This window comes from Salvia hispanica, chromosome 5 (assembly GCF_029641045.1).
Source record: "Salvia hispanica isolate PSC_SH4W2 chromosome 5, Shi_PSC_v1, whole genome shotgun sequence".
Classification (NCBI taxonomy): domain Eukaryota; kingdom Viridiplantae; phylum Streptophyta; class Magnoliopsida; order Lamiales; family Lamiaceae; genus Salvia; species Salvia hispanica.
The window spans coordinates 10,457,518-10,478,587 of NC_142696.1; the positions used below are offsets into that span (position 1 = coordinate 10,457,518).

General features: G+C 52.2%; 42 non-coding genes across 42 annotated transcripts; all 42 read left to right on the forward strand.

The window, feature by feature from the left end:
• Positions 1-23: 23 nt before the first annotated feature.
• On the forward strand, positions 24-142 carry LOC148926161 (5S ribosomal RNA). Its single transcript, XR_016131971.1, has one exon. It is a non-coding gene; the product is annotated as a 5S ribosomal RNA (ribosomal RNA).
• A 393-nt stretch (positions 143-535) lies between these two features.
• Positions 536-654, forward strand: LOC148926162 (5S ribosomal RNA). The gene has a single exon (XR_016131810.1). It is a non-coding gene; the product is annotated as a 5S ribosomal RNA (ribosomal RNA).
• A 393-nt stretch (positions 655-1,047) lies between these two features.
• Positions 1,048-1,166, forward strand: LOC148926163 (5S ribosomal RNA). The gene has a single exon (XR_016130980.1). It is a non-coding gene; the product is annotated as a 5S ribosomal RNA (ribosomal RNA).
• A 394-nt stretch (positions 1,167-1,560) lies between these two features.
• On the forward strand, positions 1,561-1,679 carry LOC148926164 (5S ribosomal RNA). Its single transcript, XR_016131239.1, has one exon. It is a non-coding gene; the product is annotated as a 5S ribosomal RNA (ribosomal RNA).
• Positions 1,680-2,072: 393 nt separating this feature from the next.
• Positions 2,073-2,191, forward strand: LOC148926165 (5S ribosomal RNA). The gene has a single exon (XR_016131135.1). It is a non-coding gene; the product is annotated as a 5S ribosomal RNA (ribosomal RNA).
• Positions 2,192-2,585: 394 nt separating this feature from the next.
• On the forward strand, positions 2,586-2,704 carry LOC148926166 (5S ribosomal RNA). The gene has a single exon (XR_016131240.1). It is a non-coding gene; the product is annotated as a 5S ribosomal RNA (ribosomal RNA).
• A 393-nt stretch (positions 2,705-3,097) lies between these two features.
• On the forward strand, positions 3,098-3,216 carry LOC148926167 (5S ribosomal RNA). Its single transcript, XR_016131295.1, has one exon. It is a non-coding gene; the product is annotated as a 5S ribosomal RNA (ribosomal RNA).
• A 394-nt stretch (positions 3,217-3,610) lies between these two features.
• Positions 3,611-3,729, forward strand: LOC148926168 (5S ribosomal RNA). Its single transcript, XR_016131136.1, has one exon. It is a non-coding gene; the product is annotated as a 5S ribosomal RNA (ribosomal RNA).
• Positions 3,730-4,123: 394 nt separating this feature from the next.
• Positions 4,124-4,242, forward strand: LOC148926169 (5S ribosomal RNA). Its single transcript, XR_016131375.1, has one exon. It is a non-coding gene; the product is annotated as a 5S ribosomal RNA (ribosomal RNA).
• A 393-nt stretch (positions 4,243-4,635) lies between these two features.
• Positions 4,636-4,754, forward strand: LOC148926170 (5S ribosomal RNA). The gene has a single exon (XR_016130987.1). It is a non-coding gene; the product is annotated as a 5S ribosomal RNA (ribosomal RNA).
• Positions 4,755-5,146: 392 nt separating this feature from the next.
• On the forward strand, positions 5,147-5,265 carry LOC148926171 (5S ribosomal RNA). Its single transcript, XR_016130981.1, has one exon. It is a non-coding gene; the product is annotated as a 5S ribosomal RNA (ribosomal RNA).
• A 394-nt stretch (positions 5,266-5,659) lies between these two features.
• LOC148926172 (5S ribosomal RNA) lies at positions 5,660-5,778 on the forward strand. Its single transcript, XR_016131137.1, has one exon. It is a non-coding gene; the product is annotated as a 5S ribosomal RNA (ribosomal RNA).
• Positions 5,779-6,171: 393 nt separating this feature from the next.
• LOC148926173 (5S ribosomal RNA) lies at positions 6,172-6,290 on the forward strand. Its single transcript, XR_016131138.1, has one exon. It is a non-coding gene; the product is annotated as a 5S ribosomal RNA (ribosomal RNA).
• A 393-nt stretch (positions 6,291-6,683) lies between these two features.
• Positions 6,684-6,802, forward strand: LOC148926174 (5S ribosomal RNA). Its single transcript, XR_016131555.1, has one exon. It is a non-coding gene; the product is annotated as a 5S ribosomal RNA (ribosomal RNA).
• A 395-nt stretch (positions 6,803-7,197) lies between these two features.
• Positions 7,198-7,316, forward strand: LOC148926175 (5S ribosomal RNA). The gene has a single exon (XR_016131814.1). It is a non-coding gene; the product is annotated as a 5S ribosomal RNA (ribosomal RNA).
• Positions 7,317-7,711: 395 nt separating this feature from the next.
• LOC148926176 (5S ribosomal RNA) lies at positions 7,712-7,830 on the forward strand. Its single transcript, XR_016131815.1, has one exon. It is a non-coding gene; the product is annotated as a 5S ribosomal RNA (ribosomal RNA).
• Positions 7,831-8,223: 393 nt separating this feature from the next.
• Positions 8,224-8,342, forward strand: LOC148926177 (5S ribosomal RNA). The gene has a single exon (XR_016130989.1). It is a non-coding gene; the product is annotated as a 5S ribosomal RNA (ribosomal RNA).
• A 392-nt stretch (positions 8,343-8,734) lies between these two features.
• Positions 8,735-8,853, forward strand: LOC148926178 (5S ribosomal RNA). Its single transcript, XR_016130973.1, has one exon. It is a non-coding gene; the product is annotated as a 5S ribosomal RNA (ribosomal RNA).
• Positions 8,854-9,246: 393 nt separating this feature from the next.
• LOC148926179 (5S ribosomal RNA) lies at positions 9,247-9,365 on the forward strand. The gene has a single exon (XR_016131175.1). It is a non-coding gene; the product is annotated as a 5S ribosomal RNA (ribosomal RNA).
• A 393-nt stretch (positions 9,366-9,758) lies between these two features.
• LOC148926180 (5S ribosomal RNA) lies at positions 9,759-9,877 on the forward strand. The gene has a single exon (XR_016130995.1). It is a non-coding gene; the product is annotated as a 5S ribosomal RNA (ribosomal RNA).
• Positions 9,878-10,271: 394 nt separating this feature from the next.
• On the forward strand, positions 10,272-10,390 carry LOC148926181 (5S ribosomal RNA). Its single transcript, XR_016131972.1, has one exon. It is a non-coding gene; the product is annotated as a 5S ribosomal RNA (ribosomal RNA).
• A 395-nt stretch (positions 10,391-10,785) lies between these two features.
• Positions 10,786-10,904, forward strand: LOC148926182 (5S ribosomal RNA). Its single transcript, XR_016131275.1, has one exon. It is a non-coding gene; the product is annotated as a 5S ribosomal RNA (ribosomal RNA).
• A 394-nt stretch (positions 10,905-11,298) lies between these two features.
• On the forward strand, positions 11,299-11,417 carry LOC148926183 (5S ribosomal RNA). Its single transcript, XR_016130996.1, has one exon. It is a non-coding gene; the product is annotated as a 5S ribosomal RNA (ribosomal RNA).
• A 394-nt stretch (positions 11,418-11,811) lies between these two features.
• LOC148926184 (5S ribosomal RNA) lies at positions 11,812-11,930 on the forward strand. The gene has a single exon (XR_016131155.1). It is a non-coding gene; the product is annotated as a 5S ribosomal RNA (ribosomal RNA).
• A 395-nt stretch (positions 11,931-12,325) lies between these two features.
• LOC148926185 (5S ribosomal RNA) lies at positions 12,326-12,444 on the forward strand. Its single transcript, XR_016131286.1, has one exon. It is a non-coding gene; the product is annotated as a 5S ribosomal RNA (ribosomal RNA).
• Positions 12,445-12,838: 394 nt separating this feature from the next.
• Positions 12,839-12,957, forward strand: LOC148926186 (5S ribosomal RNA). Its single transcript, XR_016130997.1, has one exon. It is a non-coding gene; the product is annotated as a 5S ribosomal RNA (ribosomal RNA).
• A 394-nt stretch (positions 12,958-13,351) lies between these two features.
• LOC148926187 (5S ribosomal RNA) lies at positions 13,352-13,470 on the forward strand. Its single transcript, XR_016131973.1, has one exon. It is a non-coding gene; the product is annotated as a 5S ribosomal RNA (ribosomal RNA).
• A 395-nt stretch (positions 13,471-13,865) lies between these two features.
• LOC148926188 (5S ribosomal RNA) lies at positions 13,866-13,984 on the forward strand. Its single transcript, XR_016132109.1, has one exon. It is a non-coding gene; the product is annotated as a 5S ribosomal RNA (ribosomal RNA).
• A 393-nt stretch (positions 13,985-14,377) lies between these two features.
• Positions 14,378-14,496, forward strand: LOC148926189 (5S ribosomal RNA). Its single transcript, XR_016130998.1, has one exon. It is a non-coding gene; the product is annotated as a 5S ribosomal RNA (ribosomal RNA).
• Positions 14,497-14,890: 394 nt separating this feature from the next.
• On the forward strand, positions 14,891-15,009 carry LOC148926190 (5S ribosomal RNA). The gene has a single exon (XR_016131974.1). It is a non-coding gene; the product is annotated as a 5S ribosomal RNA (ribosomal RNA).
• Positions 15,010-15,404: 395 nt separating this feature from the next.
• LOC148926191 (5S ribosomal RNA) lies at positions 15,405-15,523 on the forward strand. The gene has a single exon (XR_016132110.1). It is a non-coding gene; the product is annotated as a 5S ribosomal RNA (ribosomal RNA).
• A 392-nt stretch (positions 15,524-15,915) lies between these two features.
• LOC148926192 (5S ribosomal RNA) lies at positions 15,916-16,034 on the forward strand. Its single transcript, XR_016132111.1, has one exon. It is a non-coding gene; the product is annotated as a 5S ribosomal RNA (ribosomal RNA).
• Positions 16,035-16,428: 394 nt separating this feature from the next.
• Positions 16,429-16,547, forward strand: LOC148926193 (5S ribosomal RNA). Its single transcript, XR_016131297.1, has one exon. It is a non-coding gene; the product is annotated as a 5S ribosomal RNA (ribosomal RNA).
• A 392-nt stretch (positions 16,548-16,939) lies between these two features.
• On the forward strand, positions 16,940-17,058 carry LOC148926194 (5S ribosomal RNA). The gene has a single exon (XR_016132112.1). It is a non-coding gene; the product is annotated as a 5S ribosomal RNA (ribosomal RNA).
• Positions 17,059-17,452: 394 nt separating this feature from the next.
• On the forward strand, positions 17,453-17,571 carry LOC148926195 (5S ribosomal RNA). Its single transcript, XR_016131308.1, has one exon. It is a non-coding gene; the product is annotated as a 5S ribosomal RNA (ribosomal RNA).
• A 392-nt stretch (positions 17,572-17,963) lies between these two features.
• On the forward strand, positions 17,964-18,082 carry LOC148926196 (5S ribosomal RNA). Its single transcript, XR_016131812.1, has one exon. It is a non-coding gene; the product is annotated as a 5S ribosomal RNA (ribosomal RNA).
• A 302-nt stretch (positions 18,083-18,384) lies between these two features.
• LOC148926197 (5S ribosomal RNA) lies at positions 18,385-18,503 on the forward strand. The gene has a single exon (XR_016131975.1). It is a non-coding gene; the product is annotated as a 5S ribosomal RNA (ribosomal RNA).
• A 395-nt stretch (positions 18,504-18,898) lies between these two features.
• Positions 18,899-19,017, forward strand: LOC148926198 (5S ribosomal RNA). Its single transcript, XR_016131141.1, has one exon. It is a non-coding gene; the product is annotated as a 5S ribosomal RNA (ribosomal RNA).
• A 392-nt stretch (positions 19,018-19,409) lies between these two features.
• On the forward strand, positions 19,410-19,528 carry LOC148926199 (5S ribosomal RNA). Its single transcript, XR_016132114.1, has one exon. It is a non-coding gene; the product is annotated as a 5S ribosomal RNA (ribosomal RNA).
• Positions 19,529-19,920: 392 nt separating this feature from the next.
• On the forward strand, positions 19,921-20,039 carry LOC148926200 (5S ribosomal RNA). The gene has a single exon (XR_016131435.1). It is a non-coding gene; the product is annotated as a 5S ribosomal RNA (ribosomal RNA).
• Positions 20,040-20,432: 393 nt separating this feature from the next.
• LOC148926201 (5S ribosomal RNA) lies at positions 20,433-20,551 on the forward strand. The gene has a single exon (XR_016131813.1). It is a non-coding gene; the product is annotated as a 5S ribosomal RNA (ribosomal RNA).
• A 394-nt stretch (positions 20,552-20,945) lies between these two features.
• Positions 20,946-21,064, forward strand: LOC148926202 (5S ribosomal RNA). The gene has a single exon (XR_016131817.1). It is a non-coding gene; the product is annotated as a 5S ribosomal RNA (ribosomal RNA).
• The last annotated feature ends 6 nt before the right edge of the window (positions 21,065-21,070 follow it).

Genomic DNA, 21,070 nt, shown 5'->3' on the forward strand with positions numbered 1-21,070 from the left:
GAATAAAGTGCGAGGCTATTGATGGGTGCGATCATACCAGCCCTAATGCACCGGATCCCATCAGAACTCCGAAGTTAAGCGTGCTTGGGCGAGAGTAGTACTAGGATGGGTGACCCCCTGGGAAGTCCTCGTGTTGCACCCCTTTTTTTGCGAGTGCGTTCATTTTTTTTTTCCGTTCAGTTGGTCTTGATGTGGTCCGACACTCGATTAGCTGTTGTCGAGTACGAGGACAAAAATTACGACAAACTCCACGAGCCGGTGACGAGCGGGTCCCACAATCTTAAACGTGCCGAAAAACAGTAGCTGCGAACTAAAAGTGTTCGAAATGGCTCGAAACGGCCTCTTTTTGCTTCCCGGAGTAGCCACGGGCTGTACACGTAGCTCAGAACGTGGGGTCGGCGAGAGCTTCGCGGTGATATGTTGTGGGTCCCGTAACTCCTTCCGGATCAAAAGTTATGCCTGTGTGAAGGGTGGGGGATCAGAACCTGCGCACGGGAGCGTACACTATGAAAGAATAAAGTGCGGGGCTATTGATGGGTGCGATCATACCAGCTCTAATGCACCGGATCCCATCAGAACTCCGAAGTTAAGCGTGCTTGGGCGAGAGTAGTACTAGGATGGGTGACCCCCTGGGAAGTCCTCGTGTTGCACCCCTTTTTTTGCGAGTGCGTTCATTTTTTTTTTCCGTTCAGTTGGTCTTGATGTGGTCCGACACTCGATTAGCTGTTGTCGAGTACGAGGACAAAAATTACGACAAACTCCACGAGCCGGTGACGAGCGGGTCCCACAATCTTAAACGTGCCGAAAAACAGTAGCTGCGAACTAAAAGTGTTCGAAATGGCTCGAAACGGCCTCTTTTTGCTTCCCGGAGTAGCCACGGGCTGTACACGTAGCTCAGAACGTGGGGTCGGCGAGAGCTTCGCGGTGATATGCTGTGGGTCCCGTAACTCCTTCCGGATCAAAAGTTATGCCTGTGTGAAGGGTGGGGGATCAGAACCTGCGCACGGGAGCGTACGCTATGAAAGAATAAAGTGCGGGGCTATTGATGGGTGCGATCATACCAGCTCTAATGCACCGGATCCCATCAGAACTCCGAAGTTAAGCGTGCTTGGGCGAGAGTAGTATTAGGATGGGTGACCCCCTGGGAAGTCCTCGTGTTGCACCCCTTTTTTTGCGAATGCGTTCATTTTTTTTTTCCGTTCAGTTGGTCTTGATGTGGTCCGACACTCGATTACCTGTTGTCGAGTACGAGGACAAAAAGTACGACAAACTCCATGAGCCGGTGACGAGCGGGTCCCACAATCTTAAACGTGCCGAAAAACAGTAGCTGCGAACTAAAAGTGTTCGAAATGGCTCGAAACGGCCTCTTTTTGCTTCCCGGAGTAGCCACGGGCTGTACACGTAGCTCAGAACGTGGGGCTCGGCGAGAGCTTCGCGGTGATATGCTGTGGGTCCCGTAACTCCTTCCGGATCAAAAGTTATGCCTGTGTGAAGGGTGGGGGATCAGAACCTGCGCACGGGAGCGTACGCTATGAAAGAATAAAGTGCGAGGCTATTGATGTGTGCGATCATACCAGCCCTAATGCACCGGATCCCATCAGAACTCCGAAGTTAAGCGTGCTTGGGCGAGAGTAGTACTAGGATGGGTGACCCCCTGGGAAGTGCTCGTGTTGCACCCCTTTTTTTGCGAGTGCGTTCATTTTTTTTTTCCGTTCAGTTGGTCTTGATGTGGTCCGACACTCGATTAGCTGTTGTCGAGTACGAGGACAAAAAGTACGACAAACTCCACGAGCCGGTGACGAGCGGGTCCCACAATCTTAAACGTGCCGAAAAACAGTAGCTGCGAACTAAAAGTGTTCGAAATGGCTCGAAACGGCCTCTTTTTGCTTCCCGGAGTAGCCACGGGCTGTACACGTAGCTCAGAACGTGGGGTCGGCGAGAGCTTCGCGGTGATATGCTGTGGGTCCCGTAACTCCTTCCGGATCAAAAGTTATGCCTGTGTGAAGGGTGGGGGATCAGAACCTGCGCACGGGAGCGTACGCTATGAAAGAATAAAGTGCGAGGCAATTGATGTGTGCGATCATACCAGCCCTAATGCACCGGATCCCATCAGAACTCCGAAGTTAAGCGTGCTTGGGCGAGAGTAGTACTAGGATGGGTGACCCCCTGGGAAGTCCTCGTGTTGCACCCCTTTTTTTGCGAGTGCGTTCATTTTTTTTTTCCGTTCAGTTGGTCTTGATGTGGTCCGACACTCGATTAGCTGTTGTCGAGTACGAGGACAAAAAGTACGACAAACTCCACGAGCCGGTGACGAGCGGGTCCCACAATCTTAAACGTGCCGAAAAACAGTAGCTGCGAACTAAAAGTGTTCGAAATGGCTCGAAACGGCCTCTTTTTGCTTCCCGGAGTAGCCACGGGCTGTACACGTAGCTCAGAACGTGGGGCTCGGCGAGAGCTTCGCGGTGATATGCTGTGGGTCCCGTAACTCCTTCCGGATCAAAAGTTATGCCTGTGTGAAGGGTGGGGGATCAGAACCTGCGCACGGGAGCGTACGCTATGAAAGAATAAAGTGCGAGGCTATTGATGTGTGCGATCATACCAGCCCTAATGCACCGGATCCCATCAGAACTCCGAAGTTAAGCGTGCTTGGGCGAGAGTAGTACTAGGATGGGTGACCCCCTGGGAAGTGCTCGTGTTGCACCCCTTTTTTTGCGAGTGCGTTCATTTTTTTTTTCCGTTCAGTTGGTCTTGATGTGGTCCGACACTCGATTAGCTGTTGTCGAGTACGAGGACAAAAAGTACGACAAACTCCACGAGCCGGTGACGAGCGGGTCCCACAATCTTAAACGTGCCGAAAAACAGTAGCTGCGAACTTAAAGTGTTCGAAATGGCTCGAAACGGCCTCTTTTTGCTTCCCGGAGTAGCCACGGGCTGTACACGTAGCTCAGAACGTGGGGTCGGCGAGAGCTTCGCGGTGATATGCTGTGGGTCCCGTAACTCCTTCCGGATCAAAAGTTATGCCTGTGTGAAGGGTGGGGGATCAGAACCTGCGCACGGGAGCGTACGCTATGAAAGAATAAAGTGCGAGGCAATTGATGTGTGCGATCATACCAGCCCTAATGCACCGGATCCCATCAGAACTCCGAAGTTAAGTGTGCTTGGGCGAGAGTAGTACTAGGATGGGTGACCCCCTGGGAAGTCCTCGTGTTGCACCCCTTTTTTTGCGAGTGCGTTCATTTTTTTTTTCCGTTCAGTTGGTCTTGATGTGGTCCGACACTCGATTAGCTGTTGTCGAGTACGAGGACAAAAAGTACGACAAACTCCACGAGCCGGTGACGAGCGGGTCCCACAATCTTAAACGTGCCGAAAAACAGTAGCTGCGAACTAAAAGTGTTCGAAATGGCTCGAAACGGCCTCTTTTTGCTTCCCGGAGTAGCCACGGGCTGTACACGTAGCTCAGAACGTGGGGCTCGGCGAGAGCTTCGCGGTGATATGCTGTGGGTCCCGTAACTCCTTCCGGATCAAAAGTTATGCCTGTGTGAAGGGTGGGGGATCAGAACCTGCGCACGGGAGCGTACGCTATGAAAGAATAAAGTGCGAGGCTATTGATGTGTGCGATCATACCAGCCCTAATGCACCGGATCCCATCAGAACTCCGAAGTTAAGCGTGCTTGGGCGAGAGTAGTACTAGGATGGGTGACCCCCTGGGAAGTCCTCGTGTTGCACCCCTTTTTTTGCGAGTGCGTTCATTTTTTTTTTTCCGTTCAATTGGTCTTGATGTGGTCCGACACTCGATTAGCTGTTGTCGAGTACGAGGACAAAAAGTACGACAATCTCCACGAGCCGGTGACGAGCGGGTCCCACAATCTTAAACGTGCCGAAAACAGTAGCTGCGAACTAAAAGTGTTCGAAATGGCTCGAAACGGCCTCTTTTTGCTTCCCGGAGTAGCCACGGGCTGTACCCGTAGCTCAGAACGTGGGGCTCGACGAGAGCTTCGCGGTGATATGCTGTGGGTCCCGTAACTCCTTCCCGATCAAATGTTATACCCGTCTGGAGGGTGGGGGATCAGAACCTGCGCACGGGAGCGTACGCTATGAAAGAATAAAGTGCGGGGCTATTGATGGGTGCGATCATACCAGCACTAATGCACCGGATCCCATCAGAACTCCGAAGTTAAGCGTGCTTGGGCGAGAGTAGTACTAGGATGGGTGACCCCCTGGGAAGTCCTCGTGTTGCATCCCTTTTTTTGCGAGTGCGTTCATTTTTTTTTTCGTTCAGTTGGTCTTGATGTGGTCCGACACTCGATTAGCTGTTGTCGAGTACGAGGACAAAAAGTACGACAAACTCCACGAGCCGGTGACGAGCGGGTCCCACAATCTTAAACGTGCCGAAAAACAGTAGCTGCGAACTAAAAGTGTTCGAAATGGCTCGAAACGGCCTCTTTTTGCTTCCCGGAGTAGCCACGGGCTGTACACTTAGCTCAGAACGTGGGGCTCGGCGAGAGCTTCGCGGTGATATGCTGTGGGTCCCGTAACTCCTTCCGGATCAAAAGTTATGCCTGTGTGAAAGGTGGGGGATCAGAACCTGCGCACGGGAGCGTACGCTATGAAAGAATAAAGTGCGAGGCTATTGATGGGTGCGATCATACCAGCCCTAATGCACCGGATCCCATCAGAACTCCGAAGTTAAGCGTGCTTGGGCGAGAGTAGTACTAGGATGGGTGACCCCCTGGGAAGTCCTCGTGTTGCATCCCTTTTTTTGCGAGTGCGTTCATTTTTTTTTTCGTTCAGTTGGTCTTGATGTGGTCCGACACTCGATTAGCTGTTGTCGAGTACGAGGACAAAAAGTACGACAAACTCCACAAGCCGGTGACGAGCGGGTCCCACAATCTTAAACGTGCCGAAAAACAGTAGCTGCGAACTAAAAGTGTTCGAAATGGCTCGAAACGGCCTCTTTTTGCTTCCCGGAGTAGCCACGGGCTGTACACGTAGCTCAGAACGTGGGGTCGGCGAGAGTTTCGCGGTGATATGCTGTGGGTCCCGTAACTCCTTCCGGATCAAAAGTTATGCCTGTGTGAAGGGTGGGGGATCAGAACCTTCGCACGGGAGCGTACACTATGAAAGAATAAAGTGCGGGGCTATTGATGGGTGCGATCATACCAGCTCTAATGCACCGGATCCCATCAGAACTCCGAAGTTAAGCGTGCTTGGGCGAGAGTAGTATTAGGATGGGTGACCCCCTGGGAAGTCCTCGTGTTGCACCCCTTTTTTTGCGAGTGCGTTCATTTTTTTTTTCCGTTCAGTTGGTCTTGATGTGGTCCGACACTCGATTAGCTGTTGTCGAGTACGAGGACCAAAAGTACGACAAACTCCATGAGCCGGTGACGAGCGGGTCCCACAATCTTAAACGTGCCGAAAAACAGTAGCTGCGAACTAAAAGTGTTCGAAATGGCTCGAAACGGCCTCTTTTTGCTTCCCGGAGTAGCCACGGGCTGTACACGTAGCTCAGAACGTGGGGCTCGGCGAGAGCTTCGCGGTGATATGCTGTGGGTCCCGTAACTCCTTCCGGATCAAAAGTTATGCCTGTGTGAAGGGTGGGGGATCAGAACCTGCGCACGGGAGCGTACGCTATGAAAGAATAAAGTGCGAGGCTATTGATGTGTGCGATCATACCAGCCCTAATGCACCGGATCCCATCAGAACTCCGAAGTTAAGCGTGCTTGGGCGAGAGTAGTACTAGGATGGGTGACCCCCTGGGAAGTCCTCGTGTTGCACCCCTTTTTTTGCGAGTGCGTTCATTTTTTTTTTCCGTTCAGTTGGTCTTGATGTGGTCCGACACTCGATTAGCTGTTGTCGAGTACGAGGACAAAAAGTACGACAAACTCCACGAGCCGGTGACGAGCGGGTCCCACAATCTTAAACGTGCCGAAAAACAGTAGCTGCGAACTAAAAGTGTTCGAAATGGCTCGAAACGGCCTCTTTTTGCTTCCCGGAGTAGCCACGGGCTGTACACGTAGCTCAGAACGTGGGGTCGGCGAGAGCTTCGCGGTGATATGCTGTGGGTCCCGTAACTCCTTCCGGATCAAAAGTTATGCCTGTGTGAAGGGTGGGGGATCAGAACCTGCGCACGGGAGCGTACGCTATGAAAGAATAAAGTGCGAGGCTATTGATGTGTGCGATCATACCAGCCCTAATGCACCGGATCCCATCAGAACTCCGAAGTTAAGCGTGCTTGGGCGAGAGTAGTACTAGGATGGGTGACCCCCTGGGAAGTCCTCGTGTTGCACCCCTTTTTTTGCGAGTGCGTTCATTTTTTTTTTCCGTTCAGTTGGTCTTGATGTGGTCCGACACTCGATTAGCTGTTGTCGAGTACGAGGACAAAAAGTACGACAAACTCCACGAGCCGGTGACGAGCGGGTCCCACAATCTTAAACGTGCCGAAAAACAGTAGCTGCGAACTAAAAGTGTTCGAAATGGCTCGAAACGGCCTCTTTTTGCTTCCCGGAGTAGCCACGGGCTGTACACGTAGCTCAGAACGTGGGGTCGGCGAGAGCTTCGCGGTGATATGCTGTGGGTCCCGTAACTCCTTCCCGATCAAAAGTTATGCCTGTCTGAAGGGTGGGGGATCAGAACCTTCGCACGGGAGCGTACGCTATGAAAGAATAAAGTGCGAGGCTATTGATGGGTGTGATCATACCAGCCCTAATGCACCGGATCCCATCAGAACTCCGAAGTTAAGCGTGCTTGGGCGAGTGTAGTACTAGGATGGGTGACCCCCTGGGATGTCCTCGTGTTGCACCCCTTTTTTTGCGAGTGCGTTCATTTTTTTTTTTCCGTTCAATTGGTCTTGATGTGGTCCGACACTCGATTAGCTGTTGTCGAGTACGAGGACAAAAAGTACGACAATCTCCACGAGCCGGTAACGAGCGGGTCCCACAATCTTAAACGTGCCGAAAAACAGTAGCTGCGAACTAAAAGTGTTCGAAATGGCTCGAAACGGCCTCTTTTTGCTTCCCGGAGTAGCCACGGGCTGTACCCGTAGCTCAGAACGTGGGGCTCGACGAGAGCTTCGCGGTGATATGCTGTGGGTCCCGTAACTCCTTCCCGATCAAATGTTATACCCGTCTGGAGGGTGGGGGATCAGAACCTGCGCACGGGAGCGTACGCTATGAAAGAATAAAGTGCGGGGCTATTGATGGGTGCGATCATACCAGCACTAATGCACTGGATCCCATCAGAACTCCGAAGTTAAGCGTGCTTGGGCGAGAGTAGTACTAGGATGGGTGACCCCCTGGGAAGTCCTCGTGTTGCACCCCTTTTTTTGCGAGTGCGTTCATTTTTTTTTTTCCGTTCAATTGGTCTTGATGTGGTCCGACACTCGATTAGCTGTTGTCGAGTACGAGGACAAAAAGTACGACAATCTCCACGAGCCGGTGACGAGCGGGTCCCACAATCTTAAACGTGCCGAAAAACAGTAGCTGCGAACTAAAAGTGTTCGAAATGGCTCGAAACGGCCTCTTTTTGCTTCCCGGAGTAGCCACGGGCTGTACCCGTAGCTCAGAACGTGGGGCTCGACGAGAGCTTCGCGGTGATATGCTGTGGGTCCCGTAACTCCTTCCCGATCAAATGTTATACCCGTCTGGAGGGTGGGGGATCAGAACCTGCGCACGGGAGCGTACGCTATGAAAGAATAAAGTGCGGGGCTATTGATGGGTGCGATCATACCAGCACTAATGCACTGGATCCCATCAGAACTCCGAAGTTAAGCGTGCTTGGGCGAGAGTAGTACTAGGATGGGTGACCCCCTGGGAAGTCCTCGTGTTGCACCCCTTTTTTTGCGAGTGCGTTCATTTTTTTTTTCGTTCAGTTGGTCTTGATGTGGTCCGACACTCGATTAGCTGTTGTCGAGTACGAGGACAAAAAGTACGACAAACTCCACGAGCCGGTGACGAGCGGGTCCCACAGTCTTAAACGTGCCGAAAAACAGTAGCTGCGAACTAAAAGTGTTCGAAATGGCTCGAAACGGCCTCTTTTTGCTTCCCGGAGTAGCCACGGGCTGTACCCGTAGCTCAGAACGTGGGGCTCGGCGAGAGCTTCGCGGTGATATGTTGTGGGTCCCGTAACTCCTTCCCGATCAAAAGTTATACCCGTCTGAAGGGTGGGGGATCAGAACCTGCGCACGGGAGCGTACGCTATGAAAGAATAAAGTGCGAGGCTATTGATGGGTGCGATCATACCAGCCCTAATGCACCGGATCCCATCAGAACTCCGAAGTTAAGCGTGCTTGGGCGAGAGTAGTACTAGGATGGGTGACCCCCTGGGAAGTCCTCGTGTTGCATCCCTTTTTTTGCGAGTGCGTTCATTTTTTTTTTCGTTCAGTTGGTCTTGATGTGGTCCGACACTCGATTAGCTGTTGTCGAGTACGAGGACAAAAAGTACGACAAACTCCACAAAACGGTGACGAGCGGGTCCCACAATCTTAAACGTGCCGAAAAACAGTAGCTGCGAACTAAAAGTGTTCGAAATGGCTCGAAACGGCCTCTTTTTGCTTCCCGGAGTAGCCACGGGCTGTACACGTAGCTCAGAACGTGGGGTCGGCGAGAGCTTCGCGGTGATATGCTGTGGGTCCCGTAACTCCTTCCGGATCAAAAGTTATGCCTGTGTGAAGGGTGGGGGATCAGAACCTTCGCACGGGAGCGTACACTATGAAAGAATAAAGTGCGGGGCTATTGATGGGTGCGATCATACCAGCTCTAATGCACCGGATCCCATCAGAACTCCGAAGTTAAGCGTGCTTGGGCGAGAGTAGTACTAGGATGGATGACCCCCTGGGAAGTCCTCGTGTTGCACCCCTTTTTTTGCGAGTGCGTTCATTTTTTTTTTCCGTTCAGTTGGTCTTGATGTGGTCCGACACTCAATTAGCTGTTGTCGAGTACGAGGACAAAAAGTACGACAAACTCCACGAGCCGGTGACGAGCGGGTCCCACAATCTTAAACGTGCCGAAAAACAGTAGCTGCGAACTAAAAGTGTTCGAAATGGCTCGAAACGGCCTCTTTTTGCTTCCCGGAGTAGCCACGGGCTGTACACGTAGCTCAGAACGTGGGGTCGGCGAGAGCTTCGCGGTGATATGCTGTGGGTCCCGTAACTCCTTCCCGATCAAATGTTATACCCGTCTGGAGGGTGGGGGATCAGAACCTGCGCACGGGAGCGTACGCTATGAAAGAATAAAGTGCGGGGCTATTGATGGGTGCGATCATACCAGCACTAATGCACCGGATCCCATCAGAACTCCGAAGTTAAGCGTGCTTGGGCGAGAGTAGTACTAGGATGGGTGACCCCCTGGGAAGTCCTCGTGTTGCACCCCTTTTTTTGCGAGTGCGTTCATTTTTTTTTTCGTTCAGTTGGTCTTGATGTGGTCCGACACTCGATTAGCTGTTGTCGAGTACGAGGACAAAAAGTACGACAAACTCCACGAGCCGGTGACGAGCGGGTCCCACAGTCTTAAACGTGCCGAAAAACAGTAGCTGCGAACTAAAAGTGTTCGAAATGGCTCGAAACGGCCTCTTTTTGCTTCCCGGAGTAGCCACGGGCTGTACCCGTAGCTCAGAACGTGGGGCTCGGCGAGAGCTTCGCGGTGATATGTTGTGGGTCCCGTAACTCCTTCCCGATCAAAAGTTATACCCGTCTGGAGGGTGGGGGATCAGAACCTGCGCACGGGAGCGTACGCTATGAAAGAATAAAGTGCGAGGCTATTGATGGGTGCGATCATACCTGCCCTAATGCACCGGATCCCATCAGAACTCCGAAGTTAAGCGTGCTTGGGCGAGAGTAGTACTAGGATGGGTGACCCCCTGGGAAGTCCTCGTGTTGCACTCCTTTTTTTGCGAGTGCGTTCATTTTTTTTTTCCGTTCAGTTGGTCTTGATGTGGTCCGACACTCGATTAGCTGTTGTCGAGTACGAGGACAAAAAGTACGACAAACTCCACGAGCCGGTGACGAGCGGGTCCCACAATCTTAAACGTGCCGAAAAACAGTAGCTGCGAACTAAAAGTGTTCGAAATGGCTCGAAACGGCCTCTTTTTGCTTCCCGGAGTAGCCACGGGCTGTACACGTAGCTCAGAACGTGGGGCTCGGCGAGAGCTTCGCGGTGATATATTGTGGGTCCCGTAACTCCTTCCGGATCAAAAGTTATGCCTGTGTGAAGGGTGGGGGATCAGAACCTGCGCACGGGAGCGTACGCTATGAAAGAATAAAGTGCGAGGCTATTGATGGGTGCGATCATACCAGCCCTAATGCACCGGATCCCATCAGAACTCCGAAGTTAAGCGTGCTTGGGCGAGAGTAGTACTAGGATGGGTGACCCCCTGGGAAGTCCTCGTGTTGCACCCCTTTTTTTGCGAGTGCGTTCATTTTTTTTTTTCCGTTCAATTGGTCTTGATGTGGTCCGACACTCGATTAGCTGTTGTCGAGTACGAGAACAAAAAGTACGACAATCTCCACGAGCCGGTGACGAGCGGGTCCCACAATCTTAAACGTGCCGAAAAACAGTAGCTGCGAACTAAAAGTGTTCGAAATGGCTCGAAACGGCCTCTTTTTGCTTCCCGGAGTAGCCACGGGCTGTACCCGTAGCTCAGAACGTGGGGCTCGACGAGAGCTTCGCGGTGATATGCTGTGGGTCCCGTAACTCCTTCCCGATCAAAAGTTATACCCGTTTGGAGGGTGGGGGATCAGAACCTGCGCACGGGAGCGTACGCTATGAAAGAATAAAGTGCGGGGCTATTGATGGGTGCGATCATACCAGCACTAATGCACCGGATCCCATCAGAACTCCGAAGTTAAGCGTGCTTGGGCGAGAGTAGTACTAGGATGGGTGACCCCCTGGGAAGTCCTCGTGTTGCACTCCTTTTTTTGCGAGTGCGTTCATTTTTTTTTTCCGTTCAGTTGGTCTTGATGTGGTCCGACACTCGATTAGCTGTTGTCGAGTACGAGGACAAAAAGTACGACAATCTCCACGAGCCGGTGACGAGCGGGTCCCACAATCTTAAACGTGCCGAAAAACAGTAGCTGCGAACTAAAAGTGTTCGAAATGGCTCGAAACGGCCTCTTTTTGCTTCCCGGAGTAGCCACGGGCTGTACCCATAGCTCAGAACGTGGGGCTCGGCGAGAGCTTCGCGGTGATATGTTGTGGGTCCCGTAACTCCTTCCCGATCAAAAGTTATACCCGTCTGGAGGGTGGGGGATCAGAACCTGCGCACGGGAGCGTACGCTATGAAAGAATAAAGTGCGAGGCTATTGATGGGTGCGATCATACCTGCCCTAATGCACCGGATCCCATCAGAACTCCGAAGTTAAGCGTGCTTGGGCGAGAGTAGTACTAGGATGGGTGACCCCCTGGGAAGTCCTCGTGTTGCACTCCTTTTTTTGCGAGTGCGTTCATTTTTTTTTTCCGTTCAGTTGGTCTTGATGTGGTCCGACACTCGATTAGCTGTTGTCGAGTACGAGGACAAAAAGTACGACAAACTCCACGAGCCGGTGACGAGCGGGTCCCACAATCTTAAACGTGCCGAAAAACAGTAGCTGCGAACTAAAAGTGTTCGAAATGGCTCGAAACGGCCTCTTTTTGCTTCCCGGAGTAGCCACGGGCTGTACACGTAGCTCAGAACGTGGGGCTCGGCGAGAGCTTCGCGGTGATATATTGTGGGTCCCGTAACTCCTTCCGGATCAAAAGTTATGCCTGTGTGAAGGGTGGGGGATCAGAACCTGCGCACGGGAGCGTACGCTATGAAAGAATAAAGTGCGAGGCTATTGATGGGTGCGATCATACCAGCCCTAATGCACCGGATCCCATCAGAACTTCGAAGTTAAGCGTGCTTGGGCGAGAGTAGTACTAGGATGGGTGACCCCCTGGGAAGTCCTCGTGTTGCACCCCTTTTTTTGCGAGTGCGTTCATTTTTTTTTTTCCGTTCAATTGGTCTTGATGTGGTCCGACACTCGATTAGCTGTTGTCGAGTACGAGAACAAAAAGTACGACAATCTCCACGAGCCGGTGACGAGCGGGTCCCACAATCTTAAACGTGCCGAAAAACAGTAGCTGCGAACTAAAAGTGTTCGAAATGGCTCGAAACGGCCTCTTTTTGCTTCCCGGAGTAGCCACGGGCTGTACCCGTAGCTCAGAACGTGGGGCTCGACGAGAGCTTCGCGGTGATATGCTGTGGGTCCCGTAACTCCTTCCCGATCAAAAGTTATACCCGTTTGGAGGGTGGAGGATCAGAACCTGCGCACGGGAGCGTACGCTATGAAAGAATAAAGTGCGGGGCTATTGATGGGTGCGATCATACCAGCACTAATGCACCGGATCCCATCAGAACTCCGAAGTTAAGCGTGCTTGGGCGAGAGTAGTACTAGGATGGGTGACCCCCTGGGAAGTCCTCGTGTTGCACTCCTTTTTTTGCGAGTGCGTTCATTTTTTTTTTCCGTTCAGTTGGTCTTGATGTGGTCCGACACTCGATTAGCTGTTGTCGAGTACGAGGACAAAAAGTACGACAATCTCCACGAGCCGGTGACGAGCGGGTCCCACAATCTTAAACGTGCCGAAAAACAGTAGCTGCGAACTAAAAGTGTTCGAAATGGCTCGAAACGGCCTCTTTTTGCTTCCCGGAGTAGCCACGGGCTGTACCCGTAGCTCAGAACGTGGGGCTCGGCGAGAGCTTCGCGGTGATATGTTGTGGGTCCCGTAACTCCTTCCCGATCAAAAGTTATACCCGTCTGGAGGGTGGGGGATCAGAACCTGCGCACGGGAGCGTACGCTATGAAAGAATAAAGTGCGAGGCTATTGATGGGTGCGATCATACCTGCCCTAATGCACCGGATCCCATCAGAACTCCGAAGTTAAGCGTGCTTGGGCGAGAGTAGTACTAGGATGGGTGACCCCCTGGGAAGTCCTCGTGTTGCACTCCTTTTTTTGCGAGTGCGTTCATTTTTTTTTTCCGTTCAGTTGGTCTTGATGTGGTCCGACACTCGATTAGCTGTTGTCGAGTACGAGGACAAAAAGTACGACAAACTCCACGAGCCGGTGACGAGCGGGTCCCACAATCTTAAACGTGCCGAAAAACAGTAGCTGCGAACTAAAAGTGTTCGAAATGGCTCGAAACGGCCTCTTTTTGCTTCCCGGAGTAGCCACGGGCTGTACACGTAGCTCAGAACGTGGGGCTCGGCGAGAGCTTCGCGGTGATATATTGTGGGTCCCGTAACTCCTTCCGGATCAAAAGTTATGCCTGTGTGAAGGGTGGGGGATCAGAACCTGCGCACGGGAGCGTACGCTATGAAAGAATAAAGTGCGAGGCTATTGATGGGTGCGATCATACCAGCCCTAATGCACCGGATCCCATCAGAACTCCGAAGTTAAGCGTGCTTGGGCGAGAGTAGTACTAGGATGGGTGACCCCCTGGGAAGTCCTCGTGTTGCACCCCTTTTTTTGCGAGTGCGTTCATTTTTTTTTTTCCGTTCAATTGGTCTTGATGTGGTCCGACACTCGATTAGCTGTTGTCGAGTACGAGAACAAAAAGTACGACAATCTCCACGAGCCGGTGACGAGCGGGTCCCACAATCTTAAACGTGCCGAAAAACAGTAGCTGCGAACTAAAAGTGTTCGAAATGGCTCGAAACGGCCTCTTTTTGCTTCCCGGAGTAACCACGGGCTGTACCCATAGCTCAGAACGTGGGTCTCGGCGAGAGCTTCGCGGTGATATGCTGTGGGTCCCGTAACTCCTTCCGGATCAAAAGTTATGCCTGTGTGAAGGGTGGGGGATCAGAACCTGCGCACGGGAGCGTACGCTATGAAAGAATAAAGTGCGAGGCTATTGATGGGTGCGATCATACCAGCCCTAATGCACCGGATCCCATCAGAACTCCGAAGTTAAGCGTGCTTGGGCGAGAGTAGTACTAGGATGGGTGACCCCCTGGGAAGTCCTCGTGTTGCACTCCTTTTTTTGCGAGTGCGTTCATTTTTTTTTTCGTTCAGTTGGTCTTGATGTGGTCCGACACTCGATTAGCTGTTGTCGAGTACGAGGACAAAAAGTACGACAAACTCCACGAGCCGGTGACGAGCGGGTCCCACAATCTTAAACGTGCCGAAAAACAGTAGCTGCGAACTAAAAGTGTTCGAAATGGCTCGAAACGGCCTCTTTTTGCTTCCCGGAGTAGCCACGGGCTGTACCCGTAGCTCAGAACGTGGGGCTCGGCGAGAGCTTCGCGGTGATATGTTGTGGGTCCCGTAACTCCTTCCCGATCAAAAGTTATACCCGTCTGGAGGGTGGGGGATCAGAACCTGCGCACGGGAGCGTACGCTATGAAAGAATAAAGTGCGAGGCTATTGATGGGTGCGATCATACCTGCCCTAATGCACCGGATCCCATCAGAACTCCGAAGTTAAGCGTGCTTGGGCGAGAGTAGTACTAGGATGGGTGACCCCCTGGGAAGTCCTCGTGTTGCACTCCTTTTTTTGCGAGTGCGTTCATTTTTTTTTTCCGTTCAGTTGGTCTTGATGTGGTCCGACACTCGATTAGCTGTTGTCGAGTACGAGGACAAAAAGTACGACAAACTCCACGAGCCGGTGACGAGCGGGTCCCACAATCTTAAACGTGCCGAAAAACAGTAGCTTCGAACTAAAAGTGTTCGAAATGGCTCGAAACGGCCTCTTTTTGCTTCCCGGAGTAGCCACGGGCTGTACCCGTAGCTCAGAACGTGGGGCTCGGCGAGAGCTTCGCGGTGATATATTGTGGGTCCCGTAACTCCTTCCCGATCAAAAGTTATACCTGTGTGAAGGGTGGGGGATCAGAACCTGCGCACGGGAGCGTACGCTATGAAAGAATAAAGTGCGAGGCTATTGATGGGTGCGATCATACCAGCCCTAATGCACCGGATCCCATCAGAACTCCGAAGTTAAGCGTGCTTGGGCGAGAGTAGTACTAGGATGGGTGACCCCCTGGGAAGTCCTCGTGTTGCACCCCTTTTTTTGCGAGTGCGTTCATTTTTTTTTTTCCGTTCAATTGGTCTTGATGTGGTCCGACACTCGATTAGCTGTTGTCGAGTACGAGAACAAAAAGTACGACAATCTCCACGAGCCGGTGACGAGCGGGTCCCACAATCTTAAACGTGCCGAAAAACAGTAGCTGCGAACTAAAAGTGTTCGAAATGGCTCGAAACGGCCTCTTTTTGCTTCCCGGAGTAGCCACGGGCTGTACACGTAGCTCAGAACGTGGGTCTCGGCGAGAGCTTCGCGGTGATATGCTGTGGGTCCCGTAACTCCTTCCGGATCAAAAGTTATGCCTGTGTGAAGGGTGGGGGATCAGAACCTGCGCACGGGAGCGTACGCTATGAAAGAATAAAGTGCGAGGCTATTGATGGGTGCGATCATACCAGCCCTAATGCACCGGATCCCATCAGAACTCCGAAGTTAAGCGTGCTTGGGCGAGAGTAGTACTAGGATGGGTGACCCCCTGGGAAGTCCTCGTGTTGCACTCCTTTTTTTGCGAGTGCGTTCATTTTTTTTTTCGTTCAGTTGGTCTTGATGTGGTCCGACACTCGATTAGCTGTTGTCGAGTACGAGGACAAAAAGTACGACAAACTCCACGAGCCGGTGACGAGCGGGTCCCACAATCTTAAACGTGCCGAAAAACAGTAGCTGCGAACTAAAAGTGTTCGAAATGGCTCGAAACGGCCTCTTTTTGCTTCCCGGAGTAGCCACGGGCTGTACACGTAGCTCAGAACGTGGGGTCGGCGAGAGCTTCGCGGTGATATGCTGTGGGTCCCGTAACTCCTTCCGGATCAAAAGTTATGCCTGTCTGAAGGGTGGGGGATCAGAACCTTCGCACGGGAGCGTACGCTATGAAAGAATAAAGTGCGAGGCTATTGATGGGTGCGATCATACCAGCCCTAATGCACCGGATCCCATCAGAACTCCGAAGTTAAGCGTGCTTGGGCGAGAGTAGTACTAGGATGGGTGACCCCCTGGGAAGTCCTCGTGTTGCACTCCTTTTTTTGCGAGTGCGTTCATTTTTTTTTCCCGTTCAGTTGGTCTTGATGTGGTCCGACACTCGATTAGCTGTTGTCGAGTACGAGGACAAAAAGTACGACAATCTCCACGAGCCGGTGACGAGCGGGTCCCACAATCTTAAACGTGCCGAAAAACAGTAGCTTCGAACTAAAAGTGTTCGAAATGGCTCGAAACGGCCTCTTTTTGCTTCCCGGAGTAGCCACGGGCTGTACCCGTAGCTCAGAACGTGGGGCTCGGCGAGAGCTTCGCGGTGATATGTTGTGGGTCCCGTAACTCCTTCCCGATCAAAAGTTATACCCGTCTGGAGGGTGGGGGATCAGAACCTGCGCACGGGAGCGTACGCTATGAAAGAATAAAGTGCGGGGCTATTGATGGGTGCGATCATACCAGCACTAATGCACCGGATCCCATCAGAACTCCGAAGTTAAGCGTGCTTGGGCGAGAGTAGTACTAGGATGGGTGACCCCCTGGGAAGTCCTCGTGTTGCACTCCTTTTTTTGCGAGTGCGTTCATTTTTTTTTTCGTTCAGTTGGTCTTGATGTGGTCCGACACTCGATTAGCTGTTGTCGAGTACGAGGACAAAAAGTACGACAAACTCCACGAGCCGGTGACGAGCGGGTCCCACAATCTTAAACGTGCCGAAAAACAGTAGCTGCGAACTAAAAGTGTTCGAAATGGCTCGAAACGGCCTCTTTTTGCTTCCCGGAGTAGCCACGGGCTGTACACGTAGCTCAGAACGTGGGGTCGGCGAGAGCTTCGCGGTGATATGCTGTGGGTCCCGTAACTCCTTCCGGATCAAAAGTTATGCCTGTCTGAAGGGTGGGGGATCAGAACCTTCGCACGGGAGCGTACGCTATGAAAGAATAAAGTGCGAGGCTATTGATGGGTGCGATCATACCAGCCCTAATGCACCGGATCCCATCAGAACTCCGAAGTTAAGCGTGCTTGGGCGAGAGTAGTACTAGGATGGGTGACCCCCTGGGAAGTCCTCGTGTTGCACTCCTTTTTTTGCGAGTGCGTTCATTTTTTTTTCCCGTTCAGTTGGTCTTGATGTGGTCCGACACTCGATTAGCTGTTGTCGAGTACGAGGACAAAAAGTACGACAATCTCCACGAGCCGGTGACGAGCGGGTCCCACAATCTTAAACGTGCCGAAAAACAGTAGCTTCGAACTAAAAGTGTTCGAAATGGCTCGAAACGGCCTCTTTTTGCTTCCCGGAGTAGCCACGGGCTGTACCCGTAGCTCAGAACGTGGGGCTCGGCGAGAGCTTCGCGGTGATATGTTGTGGGTCCCGTAACTCCTTCCCGATCAAAAGTTATACCCGTCTGGAGGGTGGGGGATCAGAACCTGCGCACGGGAGCGTACGCTATGAAAGAATAAAGTGCGGGGCTATTGATGGGTGCGATCATACCAGCACTAATGCACCGGATCCCATCAGAACTCCGAAGTTAAGCGTGCTTGGGCGAGAGTAGTACTAGGATGGGTGACCCCCTGGGAAGTCCTCGTGTTGCACTCCTTTTTTTGCGAGTGCGTTCATTTTTTTTTTCGTTCAGTTGGTCTTGATGTGGTCCGACACTCGATTAGCTGTTGTCGAGTACGAGGACAAAAAGTACGACAAACTCCACGAGCCGGTGACGAGCGGGTCCCACAATCTTAAACGTGCCGAAAAACAGTAGCTGCGAACTAAAAGTGTTCGAAATGGCTCGAAACGGCCTCTTTTTGCTTCCCGGAGTAGCCACGGGCTGTACACGTAGCTCAGAACGTGGGGTCGGCGAGAGCTTCGCGGTGATATGCTGTGGGTCCCGTAACTCCTTCCGGATCAAAAGTTATGCCTGTGTGAAGGGTGGGGGATCAGAACCTTCGCACGGGAGCGTACACTATGAAAGAATAAAGTGCGGGGCTATTGATGGGTGCGATCATACCAGCTCTAATGCACCGGATCCCATCAGAACTCCGAAGTTAAGCGTGCTTGGGCGAGAGTAGTACTAGGATGGGTGACCCCCTGGGAAGTCCTCGTGTTGCACCCCTTTTTTTGCGAGTGCGTTCATTTTTTTTTTCCGTTCAGTTGGTCTTGATGTGGTGCCGAAAAACAGTAGCTGCGAACTAAAAGTGTTCGAAATTGCTCGAAACGGCCTCTTTTTGCTTCCCGGAGTAGCCACGGGCTGTACACGTAGCTCAGAACGTGGGGCTCGGCGAGAGCTTCGCGGTGATATGTTGTGGGTCCCGTAACTCCTTCCGGATCAAAAGTTATGCCTGTGTGAAGGGTGGGGGATCAGAACCTGCGCACGGGAGCGTACGCTATGAAAGAATAAAGTGCGAGGCTATTGATGGGTGCGATCATACCAGCCCTAATGCACCGGATCCCATCAGAACTCCGAAGTTAAGCGTGCTTGGGCGAGAGTAGTACTAGGATGGGTGACCCCCTGGGAAGTCCTCGTGTTGCACCCCTTTTTTTGCGAGTGCGTTCATTTTTTTTTTTCCGTTCAATTGGTCTTGATGTGGTCCGACACTCGATTAGCTGTTGTCGAGTACGAGAATAAAAAGTACGACAATCTCCACGAGCCGGTGACGAGCGGGTCCCACAATCTTAAACGTGCCGAAAAACAGTAGCTGCGAACTAAAAGTGTTCGAAATGGCTCGAAACGGCCTCTTTTTGCTTCCCGGAGTAGCCACGGGCTGTACCCGTAGCTCAGAACGTGGGGCTCGACGAGAGCTTCGCGGTGATATGCTGTGGGTCCCGTAACTCCTTCCCGATCAAAAGTTATACCCGTTTGGAGGGTGGGGGATCAGAACCTGCGCACGGGAGCGTACGCTATGAAAGAATAAAGTGCGGGGCTATTGATGGGAGCGATCATACCAGCACTAATGCACCGGATCCCATCAGAACTCCGAAGTTAAGCGTGCTTGGGCGAGAGTAGTACTAGGATGGGTGACCCCCTGGGAAGTCCTCGTGTTGCATCCGTTTTTTTGCGAGTGCGTTCATTTTTTTTTTCGTTCAGTTGGTCTTGATGTGGTCCGACACTCGATTAGCTGTTGTCGAGTACGAGGACAAAAAGTACGACAAACTCCACAAGCCGGTGACGAGCGGGTCCCACAATCTTAAACGTGCCGAAAAACAGTAGCTGCGAACTAGAAGTGTTCGAAATGGCTCGAAACGGCCTCTTTTTGCTTCCCGGAGTAGCCACGGGCTGTACACGTAGCTCAGAACGTGGGGTCGGCGAGAGCTTCGCGGTGATATGCTGTGGGTCCCGTAACTCCTTCCGGATCAAAAGTTATGCCTGTGTGAAGGGTGGGGGATCAGAACCTTCGCACGGGAGCGTACACTATAAAAGAATAAAGTGCGAGGCTATTGATGGGTGCGATCATACCAGCCCTAATGCACCGGATCCCATCAGAACTCCGAAGTTAAGCGTGCTTGGGCGAGAGTAGTACTAGGATGGGTGACCCCCTGGGAAGTCCTCGTGTTGCACTCCTTTTTTTGCGAGTGCGTTCATTTTTTTTCCCGTTCAGTTGGTCTTGATGTGGTCCGACACTCGATTAGCTGTTGTCGAGTACGAGGACAAAAAGTACGACAATCTCCACGAGCCGGTGACGAGCGGGTCCCACAATCTTAAACGTGCCGAAAAACAGTAGCTGCGAACTAGAAGTGTTCGAAATGGCTCGAAACGGCCTCTTTTTGCTTCCCGGAGTAGCCACGGGCTGTACACGTAGCTCAGAACGTGGGGTCGGCGAGAGCTTCGCGGTGATATGCTGTGGGTCCCGTAACTCCTTCCGGATCAAAAGTTATGCCTGTGTGAAGGGTGGGGGATCAGAACCTTCGCACGGGAGCGTACACTATGAAAGAATAAAGTGCGAGGCTATTGATGGGTGCGATCATACCAGCCCTAATGCACCGGATCCCATCAGAACTCCGAAGTTAAGCGTGCTTGGGCGAGAGTAGTACTAGGATGAGTGACCCCCTGGGAAGTCCTCGTGTTGCACTCCTTTTTTTGCGAGTGCGTTCATTTTTTTTCCCGTTCAGTTGGTCTTGATGTGGTCCGACACTCGATTAGCTGTTGTCGAGTACGAGGACAAAAAGTACGACAATCTCCACGAGCCGGTGACGAGCGGGTCCCACAATCTTAAACGTGCCGAAAAACAGTAGCTGCGAACTAAAAGTGTTCGAAATGGCTCGAAACGGCCTCTTTTTGCTTCCCGGAGTAGCCACGGGCTGTACCCGTAGCTCAGAACGTGGGGCTCGGCGAGAGCTTCGCGGTGATATGTTGTGGGTCCCGTAACTCCTTCCCGATCAAAAGTTATACCCGTCTGGAGGGTGGGGGATCAGAACCTGCGCACGGGAGCGTACGCTATGAAAGAATAAAGTGCGGGGCTATCGATGGGTGCGATCATACCAGCTCTAATGCACCGGATCCCATCAGAACTCCGAAGTTAAGCGTGCTTGGGCGAGAGTAGTACTAGGATGGGTGACCCCCTGGGAAGTCCTCGTGTTGCACCCCTTTTTTTGCGAGTGCGTTCATTTTTTTTTTCCGTTCAGTTGGTCTTGATGTGGTCCGACACTCGATTAGCTGTTGTCGAGTACGAGGACAAAAAGTACGACAAACTCCACGAGCTGGTGACGAGCGGGTCCCACAATCTTAAACGTGCCGAAAAACAGTAGCTGCGAACTAAAAGTGTTCGAAATGGCTCGAAACGGTCTCTTTTTGCTTCCCGGAGTAGCCACGGGCTGTACCCGTAGCTCAGAACGTGGGGATCGGCAAGAGCTTCGCGGTGATATGCTGTGGGTCCCGTAACTCCTTCCCTATCAAAAGTTATACCCGTCTGGAGGGTGGGGGATCAGAACCTGCGCACGGGAGCGTACGCTATGAAAGAATAAAGTGCGGGGCTATTGATTGGTGCGATCATACCAGCACTAATGCACCGGATCCCATCAGAACTCCGAAGTTAAGCGTGCTTGGGCGAGAGTAGTACTAGGATGGGTGACCCCCTGGGAAGTCCTCGTGTTGCACCCCTTTTTT